The sequence below is a fragment of the Nilaparvata lugens genome, chromosome 3, assembly GCF_014356525.2.
Source record: "Nilaparvata lugens isolate BPH chromosome 3, ASM1435652v1, whole genome shotgun sequence".
Taxonomy (NCBI): domain Eukaryota; kingdom Metazoa; phylum Arthropoda; class Insecta; order Hemiptera; family Delphacidae; genus Nilaparvata; species Nilaparvata lugens.
The window spans coordinates 42,936,972-42,944,208 of record NC_052506.1 but is presented as its reverse complement, the minus strand read 5'-3'; the positions used below and the strand labels follow the sequence as shown (position 1 = coordinate 42,944,208).

The 7,237-nt window shown below is 42.3% G+C and overlaps 1 protein-coding gene across 1 annotated transcript in view; it reads left to right on the top strand.

The window, feature by feature from the left end:
* The window catches only part of LOC111045727 (propionyl-CoA carboxylase alpha chain, mitochondrial), a 205,471-nt gene that overhangs the window by 7,284 nt on the left and 190,950 nt on the right, over positions 1 to 7,237 (top strand). The window lies entirely within an intron of this gene.

The following is a 7,237-nucleotide window of genomic DNA, read 5'->3' as shown; positions in this document are numbered from 1 at the left end:
GAGAGATAGTGAATCATTTATTTATTTTCATCAATCAAAAATTGTAAACACAAATGCCCACAGATGTGTGAGTAAAGATCTTCCTGCTTCTGATCATAGTTGTACTCAATCCTCGATGCTGGCTCCAGTCCTTTGTGCATATAGTTGATAAACTCCTGTGGTGGTCTCAGGTTGCCAAATCCATCAAAGTAGTGAGACACATCATCCTTCTTCACATAGCACACCCAATGTGTGCCAGCTCCAGTGCTGGTGTCCAGGTTGATAATGCCGCATTCTCTCCTCCAGGTCCATTCAATGGTAGAGCATCCCGCATAAACACTCCTCGAAAGTGCTTTAGCTTCAGTCGACATGCATACTTGTAGAGATCAGCATCGGTAAGGGCTCGATCAGGTAGGGCAACTAGCGTCTTCTCTTGCCGCCACATTGACGGCGACGTGCCCCATTTCCCTGCGTCCTGCGCTGTTGTCTCAGGTAGAGTCCTTTACCTTTTTTACCAGAACATCTCTTTACTCGTTTTTGACCACGAGTCTTTGTTGTCTTACGTCTGCGGTGTACTCCTCCACCAAACTTTGCTTTAGCCTTCATGATGCTGGTCACTGCTAGTGCTGCAGCCTTCTCAAGTGCTCCCGCGTCTGCAGATTTTACCACACTCCAAGCTTGATCTGCCAAAATGTTGTCTGCTACTGCTCTGCTCGATGTATCACTGCTCCTCGAGTAAGCAATGTCGTGCTCCTTACAGGCTCGATCAAGACTATTTATACCGGGATCGCCTCGTGCCAACCGCTTCTCTAGCTTTGTACCAGGTCCACAGTACTGGTAACCAGGGATGTGAAGTTCAACAGGTAGAATGTCAATTGCCTTGTTCACCAATTTTCCAGCACTCTTTTTAACTATTGAACCTGCAACTTTTGCAATTGATGACAGTACCCCTCTTCCCCGGTACTTCCTCTCTCTCTTACATCCAGCCATCTAATGTTTCTTAACGGTTTTAGCAGCTGGTTTTATACTTTTTTTGGTGTGGACAATGTTTGTGCGGTGGTGTTGTAGGAGGGGGTTCCGGTAATCCCATAAGATCTATGAAACGTTTCTTCATTTCATTAGGTGACAATCCCTTCATAGTTTTAGCATTTTTCGGATCTAACACAATGTCTAAATACAATGAAAACATTTTACCAGCAAACTCAATCAGCCTCTTCTCAAGATATCGATTGTTCACTCCATCAGTAGGCTTAATTGGATCCATCATATCAGTAAGTATTGAATCATTGAGACTTGTAAATACCTGTGATGTGGTATTGTCCCTTGTCTTTGGCAGCCACATTGAAATCAGTTCTCTACATGTTGAAAAGTTGACAGCATCCCTGTCAGCACGTGGATTTCCCAAATTGGTCAAACGCCTGTAGCGAGCATTAATGTTTCCTATGGAATCCATGACTTGACTGCTATACATAAGCAAAGCAATGTCTCTTATATAGTGAAACTAGTATGCAGGATTAGCAACTATGTAGCCACCTTCTACCAACTCTTCTAAAATTGAATTGATTTCATTCTCATGTCCAGTGTTGCCAACTGCCTTGGACTGATCCAATAGTTTCAGCCTGTCCACAAGTTCATTGGGATCATTGTAGTAGACGTACTCAATCTTGGTACGGTTGTTGCCACCATATTGAATGGCGCCACAAGTCCTCTGCCACTGACCTTGCTATATTTGGGTTTAGCATTATTGAGCAGTTTATGGATCACTGTTCTATACTTTGTATCATTCGAGTTTTTACTCTTACCATCCGGATCATGATTTTCCTTATACAAGTTTGTAATGTGTAATATCCGAGTGTATGCCACCTCATCACTAGCCAATGGAGTAATGGGTTTCTTTTTGAAAATGAGTTCACAAAGTCCACGTGTTGCATCAAATCTAGTCACGTTTGAAGGATTGTTAGGGTCAGTCAGAACAATCTTTCTTCCATCACTTCCAAAGGTTAACAGTTTGTTACCCAAATAGTAGTCATTACCAACAACTTCTGGTCCATATGTTTTGTCAGAGCTGCTATCACCACTCATAGCTCTATGGAGATAACGCCCCACTGGTGTTCCAGTCAATCCAACCTCGGTCATTGCTTGTCGAATCCTCTTTTGGCTGCTGGTTAGTAATGCTTCCTGAGCAGTAGCACCCTCCTCCTCCTCCTCATCCACATCCATCACATCACTTTCATCATCATTGGCACTTGCAGATGGCCACAATTTGCGTGCAGTACTCGAGGTACTTGGAACTGGGCTTAACTGCGAAGCTTCTCCAATTCCTTCAAAGGTCAAAGGAGTCTCCTCACCAATTTTGGGCAGACGTCTTACCGCTTGTTTCAGGGGTCGGGACAGCAATGGTGTAGGTGGCGGTGTATGTGGTGCATGATGACCTACAGGAACTGCAAAACGTCTGCGATGTGGGCGTGGCTCTGGAGATTGTTCATGTAGTGGTTGTGCTGCTGCTGCTGCTGCTGCTGGCTGTGGTGGTGGTGGTGGTGGTGGTGTTGCCAAATGCTGATTGAGAACTTCAACTATATTGTCAAGTGGTTCAGTTAGTGGTTTAAAGTGTTTTGCATGCTGCTCCTCTGCCACTTGCCTTCCAAGAGTCAGTTCCTTGTGTTTCCTTTTGATGTTACGTCGCAACTTTGCAATTGCCTTGATGGTTGGTGCAATCTCTTCTACAGTCTTTTGACGGTGTCTATTGCTGGAGACGTCCATCTTGCTCAACGTACCAACATATACTGAAGCTCAACTGACACTATGCATCAACTAAATACGTATCAAGCCCATTCCTGTAGCGCCCTCCATTTCTGTCCAATGTCCGATCAATCACTAGGAATGAGTGTGCACCCCCCACTGACCAAACCTTGTTACACATATCCTTAAACTGATCAAAGGTCATGTCAGCGCCGACATGATCTCGGTACAAGTGTTTCATGTTTAGCTCATCCTGTTGAAACATGACTAGAAAGTTTGCATTGTCTTATTGAGTTGGGTGGCAGCTCATGCGGGTCGGGTATTTCTTCACTTGTATCACACTCGACATAGTTTATTCCATTTCCTGCAAGTCCTTGCATGATTGTACGGAGCAGCTCATACTTGGACTGGAATGTAGTCTTTGAAAAAAGGTAGATGTTTGAAAATTGAATTCCTTTCTCATCAAAAAGCATGTTGAATAGTAGGTTGGTTTTGCCGCAACCAGAAGGTCCACATATAATACATCTCATATGATTGGGGAACAATGGTCCATGACACTTTTTCTTTGTATCCATTTCCACCAAGCCACACCCCCTAATCACTTTGTCAAAATCGATAACTCTAAACTGGTTTTTCTGTTGCACAACCTGTTTCATCTTACACAAGATTGTTCTTATCAATCCATGAGTCGTGACTGGAGCTATATCCTTTCCAACGTACCAACAGTTTATTCCCTCTTTTTCTCAACACTTTTTCAATTTCGAAAACACTGGGCACTTTTGTCTTTACAATTTCTTCAGAATAGAATCCTCCTTCAATGGGTTCACCTCTATAGTCCTCCAATTCATAGGTTACAGGCACTGTAGGTCGCACACGTCTTACTGTGAACAGTTCATTAGTCCAATTGGCTAGATATCCCTTGTCAAACGTCTTTTTATACTTGCTGATTCTCACTTTATCACCAGGCTCAATACTCTGACTGGGACCTGGATAAAACTTGTTTTGAGGTTTGCTGACCAACTTTTCCTTATATTCTTGCCTTTGTTTGCTGAGCCTGGAAAGCAACAGCCTCTCATGCTTCTTGCTCTTAACGTCAACTGGCCGCATACTTGTCGTTCGATGGACCCGTTCATTATACTCTTTCAAGAGTGAGGTTAGGATGCCTGTCCACAAATAGGTTCCTTGTTCAGTAAACTTTGTCCACATAAGATGTTTGAGCGATCTATTGAAACGTTCAACTATAGATGCTTTCTTATCAGAAAAAGTTGAATAATGATTGATGCCATACTTTTGCATAAGCTGTTGAAACTTACTATTAAACCATTCCTTTCCGTCATCAGTTTGCAAATTCTTCATGGGATTCTGCTCAAATATAGGCTGCATTGCCTTAACCACTTCATCAGCTGACTTGCTTTTAATTGGTATAGCAAAAGCAAACTTACTAAGACAATTGATTATTGTAATAATATATCTATAGCCTTTGTTCTGTCTTGCATATGGTAGCATCCCTACAAGATCAGCCTGATAAAGATCATCAAGACCTTTCACAGTAACCATTCATGTAGGGAACCTCCTACGAGCCTGCTTGTGCAGCTCTCTCGCTATAACAGTCTTATCCATACTGACTGATAAAATCTATGTCATCAACTTTAAATAGTCTATTATGCTAATCCAAACATTCTCCATATCCTGTAGAAGAGGATAGAGATTGCAACTTTTTTCTTTTCATAACCTCTACACTTTGATAGTGCAGGATGTGAGATGTATCATGCCTTGTACTCTTACTTCTACATGATTCAGAGGTTTGAGCAATAAGAGACAGTTGATTTGATACGATTATATTGTAGTCATACTCTAGTACACATTGGATACAAAGAATATTATCAGACATATATAAATAACATCTCAATCATCAAGGTTTAACAGCACATAGTCAAATAATGGTCCTAGATTAGTACACATTCCACAAAATGCATAGCTATAAGGAAAGTTCAGAATCATCATCTGTCTATTGTGACAAGGATGAAGTGTAGCTGTTGGAAATGTTGAAGAAATCACATCAGCAAAATTCTCGAAAGTTCCAAAAGGATCATAATATCCTTCTCCAATGTTGAATAGTGGCTCAACACTCCACCTTGCACTCATGACAAACATGCAATCACCGCAAGGGCATGGTGATTCAGGGTCTGCTGGCACCATTGCTGATTGAAGTACTGGATATAGATGTTGTTGACAGCCCATGTTGATAGCAGGATGAGCACACCTCGACTGACTTTGTAATAACTGCTTCAAGGAAATCCAGCAATGGGTGGAGACAGTTGCGTATGCGCAATGGATTGTTGACACTTCCTGGCATGAGGTATGATGTCACTTTTCAAGCAATTTTCTCAAAATGCTGTACTGGGATGCATCACCATCTATTTTATAGTCATTGGTCATATCAGCAAGCTCATCATTTGATAAGGGACGTGACTGTTTAGCAGGGATAGTACTGCTTCCTGACTCATTGACTTTATCAATGAGCTCATCATGTGATGAGGAATGTAACCGTTTAGCTGTTGTAGTACTGCTAGCTGCCTGAACCTTGGGAATTTCTTGAGAGTCAATCATCTCTTCCTCCTCATCCTCCTCCTCCTCCTCATCCTCCTCCTCATCCTCCTCATCAATGTGTGCTAGAGTGGGGATCTTGTAATGTCCATGTGCAAGAGTTGTAATTCCATCATCTAGAATATACCTCTTCTCATCAGCTTTGCTCAATGCCTTCTTTCTCATGACTTGGGTCATGATCTGATGTTTCCTAGTACCAAACATCACTTGTTCTCTATAGATATCCTCATCACCATATAGACAATCTAGATAGTCTTGGAAGCCTATGTAACGTTCAGCATCTGGATGCATTTTTGAGAGTTCTCGCCCAAGTATTGGTCTCCTCACTCCTTTAGCTTTCTTTATCAATCCACTTGTCAGCTGATTTGGATCACTATTGTAACACCTACAGGCATATAGCTTCGATCGTAAGCCTACATACTCAAGTGGCGCTCAGCCAGCATATTCATCTTTAAACTTGCCAAGCACCATTTTGTTTGCATCTGAGTAGCATGGGTGCTCTGCAGGGTACTCTGAGGTGTCAAAGGTATCTTTCAGTTGTTGGTTGTTGATGATGTCGTTGTACATGTCCTCTGTCTTGACAAGGTAGAATAAGCTATCAGTATCTTGATATAGAAGTTGAAGACGGTCCTTGTAGATGGGCTTCATGATGTTATAATGGAATTCATACATGACGGTTTTGCTGATGTTGAGCACTGATAACCCTATGTAGATGGGCTTATTGAGCTCCACTTTCTCTTTATGCATCGTAACAGCACAGATATTCTCGCCAAAGATGATGCGGTCCTTGTACACTGGTCAAGCAATCAGTTTCTTTAATCGATTCTCGTCATTCACTAGCTCCATACTCACCCTTTTTCGCACATTCTCCATTGTCTTACCAAACACAGCATTGTTCATAAGTTTGAAGAAATTTTTCTCAAACTTATTCTTCAACTGCTGTCAAAGTCTGGTGTTTAGCATGATGTAGGGTGCTAGGAAGTCCTCCTGCTCAAACCACACACCTCGATGAACTTTAGCGATTTTCAATCCATGCTGTACTGCTTGCTTGAGGGTGTGGTAATGACATACTTATCGTTCACGGTTGCTTAGAGCTGTCATGAGTTGTACATGATTAGATTTAAGAGTTTTTTTGTTCTCTGCCAGGAATGGGAAGTCGTTATGCTCATCATGTAATTCAGAAGGGTACTCAATGTCCACCTCCAAGATGTAGCCAATCTTTTGAACATCTCCAACACCCTCAATACCTCTGCTCACCCCCTCCAACTCATCTTTCTCCATCCACTGGAATTTCCGGCATGGAAGTGGTTGGCCCAGCCGTACAGGTTGTTCGCATCTGTGTACAGGAGATATGATGTAGGCTTCTTGGGGTCAATAGGCGCTCCTGTGTAGGCATTGTTGGCTACAGCATGACGGTGTATACAATTTGTTATTCCTCCTCTGATACCTCGCTCGATAAACATGTACATGTCATAGTCAGTAAGGAGCTCAAGCTTGACTTTAGTATATTTCAGCATGACATCAAAGGAAAAGCCTGGAGATGTAAAGTAGTGAGCACAATCCAAATCATAAGTCTTCATGCATACATCGCGGAAGCTCTCAAAGACATCAGCCAACAGGAGAACATCTGTTTTCAAGTATAGGTCACTGTATTCTCCCAGAGTTCTACAACTGAATTGGTTCCACACAGTTTGAGCATGTTCATAATCATCACTGCTAACACTCCTATCAACCAGCTTGCTGAAAAATGCCTCTTTGGGTGGTAGCAATGTTTCTTCGAGTCTCTGCCATGAATCGCAGTAGTCGTATGGAAACACTCCTTTCCTTGAGACAAGGCTCAATTTGTTTCCAAACACCATGGCAGTATGTGGCAGCACTTTGGACAAGTCTTCTGGATTCGATGCTGATTTGA